General features: G+C 41.2%; 1 non-coding gene across 1 annotated transcript; it reads right to left on the reverse strand.

The window, feature by feature from the left end:
* Positions 1-602: 602 nt before the first annotated feature.
* On the reverse strand, positions 603-709 carry LOC111896035 (small nucleolar RNA R71). Its single transcript, XR_002851786.1, has one exon. It is a non-coding gene; the product is annotated as a small nucleolar RNA R71 (small nucleolar RNA).
* Positions 710-2,979: the final 2,270 nt, after the last annotated feature.

The raw sequence follows: 2,979 nt of genomic DNA on the forward strand, positions 1-2,979 counted from the left end.
GTGAATTTTTGTTTTGTTTCAGTAAGTTTATGAGCCAAGGCTCTAGTTCTACATTAGTGCCACCTGTGGAAGATCCAGAGTCGATTATTCGCAAAAACAAAGACAAAGCAATCGAGGGATCAAGCGGTTTTGAGAAAGTTCAAGATGAGAAGGTGGTAGATCATGAGCCCAAAGCACCTGAATCTGAAGAAGAAAGTGACATCGAGCTAAAAGAAGAGATGGAAAACATTGCAAATATAACCATGGAGGAGTACAAGAAGAAAATGCGAGAGGATACCGAACCGGGTCTTGTTCAACCCGCCATTCCAGCAACTGCAAACTTTGAATTGAAATGGCACATTCTCGCTCAACTGAAGGAGATCCCACTCTACGGGAAGTATCACGAAGATGCCTATAAACACATTGATGAGATGAACGACATAGCCAACTACTTTAACATCCCCAACGTGCCACGTGAGACTATGCTACTTCGGATGCTACTAGTTACATTCAAGGGAGCTGCGAAAGATTGGTTGAAGGAACTACCTCCAGGATCAATTACATAATAGGCCAAGATGCACAAAGAGTTCATTCAACATTTTTGTCCTCCCTCAAAGGTCTCAAAATTAAAGAAAGCAATTGCCACCTTTGAGAAAATAGGAGGAGAATCACTCTACGAGGCATGGGAGAGATACAAGGGTTTGGTAAGAAACTGCCCTCAAAATGACCTAAACATGCAACAAGAGGTCTCCATCTTTTATGATGGAGTAAATGTGACAACTAGGCATCTCCTTGATTCCTAAGGACCACTCACGAAGAAGGCACCCGTGGTGATAAAAGAGTTGATAGAAGAGTTCTCTAAACACTCAAGAGAATATCATAACCCGAGACATGACTCAATTAAAGGAGTGGTGAATTCAGTTTCTGATGACATGGCAGCAATGATGGCTAAGTTAGAGAGCATGGATCGTTGGATGACAAAGATGGACCAATCCATCCAAGCCATCCGAGTGGGTTGTGACAATTGTAGTGGGCCTCACCTTACCAAATATTGTGACTTCGACGAGAACGGAAACTGTAAAGCTCAAGTGTGTTATTCAAGCAGGGATAGGTAAGATGCAGATTGGTGGAAACCTAAAAAGGAATGGCTACCATATGAAGTATACAAGAAGTCGAAGGAGGAAAAGTATAGGCAAAAGGCAAGAGATTTCTATCAAAAGGAAGAACCAGTGCAAGAAAAGAAGGAATTTTGAAGCCATGCGTGCACGTTTTGCAAGTGCATCTGAAAAAAGACATGACGAGTCTGATGCTGCAATAAGAGATCAACAACTTATAATGAAAGAGCACAAAGTTATGATGAAAGATCTATAGGATCTACTACGGAATCAGCAAGCTTCGCTCCTTAATATTGAAAAGCAACTCGGGAAACTTGCCAAGCAATTCAACGAATGAACACGGGATAGACTTCTTAGCGACACCGAGAAAAACCCGAGGGGAGCACACATAAATATTATGAAGACTAGGAGCAGTAAAATAGTCACTCCTCTGACCTCGATCCCGAATGAAGATCCAAAAGTGGTGCAAGAAGCAGAGGAAGAAAACCCGAAACTAGAAAACAGACGACTTAACTCGGCGAGTTGAGAAGAAGAACTGGACGAGTTTTTCTTCTGATGAGAAAAATAACCCTCCAATTAAGTCACATTAACCTCCATTGCCATTCCCAAGCCGAGCTAGACAAGACAAACAGAATGAAGAATATCAAAAGTTCATGGAGCACATCAAATCCCTTCAAATTAAGATTCCTTTCATCGAGGCGGTTGCACAAATGCCCAAGTATGCCAAATTCTTGAAAGACCTGAAGAAGATGGAGGAGGCATCTAAGGTGGTCCTTAATGAGAATTTTTCAGCCTCAGTGTTGAATAAATTGCCAAAGAAGATGGGTGACCCAGGTAATTCGACTTTGCCATGCCAATTCGGAAATTTAGCTACACGTTATGCATTGGCCGATTCAGGGGCAAGTGTAAACTTATGCCATACTCATTCTTTAAGAAGTTGAACCTTCTAGAGCCGAGAATGATTTGATGGTGATTCATCTAGAAAATAATACGGTAACGTTTCCAAGGGGAATATGCGAGGATCTATTAGTGAAAGTCGATAAGTTCGTGTTTCCTTGGATTTCATAGTGCTAGATATGGAAGAAGACCATCTAGTGCAGATCATTCTTGGAAGACCCTTCCTAAACACCGCTTGCGCCATAATAGACATAAGAGAATCTAAACTTACCCTTCGGGTAGGAGATGATTCAGTTACATTTAGAGTGGATCAAGCCGAAGCACTAGAGGTTCAGTGACGACACGACCTTCTCGGTGGACATTTTGGAAGAACTATTCGAGGAATGGAAAGAAGACAAGTTGGGTAAATCCACCCTTGTCTTAGAAGATGAATTTTATGCTGAAAGAGAACTAAAGGAGATAGAAATGTTACTCGAAGAAAGCGAATACTACGAATTAACCAAAAATGCTGAAAACTCAACTTGGCAAGTTGAGACGAAAATACGCGATCTGATGGGAAAAATGACCACAACTCGACGAGTTCCATTAATTCACTCGGCATGTTCAGTGTTCAAAACACAACATTAGAGCTAAAAACTTTTCTGGAACACTTGGAGTATGCTTTTCTGGAAGAGGGTGATAAAAAAAAACTTGTGATTATAGCTTCTTACCTCGCACCATCTGAAAAGGAAGCCCTCGTGAAGGTTTTGAAGAAAAGAAAGAATGCCATCATTTGGAAAATTACAGACATAAAATGAATTAGCCTTTCTTGTTTCTCACACAAAATTAAACTTGAAGAAGGACCAAAGCCGGTAGTGCAACATCAAAGGCGGTTGAACCCGAACATGCAAGAGGTGGTTAAGAAAGAAGTCGTCAAGCTTTTAGATGCCGGGATCATATACTCGATTTCTGATAGTCCATGGGTTAGTCCAGTTCAAGAAGTTCAAAA

This window comes from Lactuca sativa, chromosome 4 (genome assembly GCF_002870075.4).
Source record: "Lactuca sativa cultivar Salinas chromosome 4, Lsat_Salinas_v11, whole genome shotgun sequence".
NCBI lineage: Eukaryota > Viridiplantae > Streptophyta > Magnoliopsida > Asterales > Asteraceae > Lactuca > Lactuca sativa.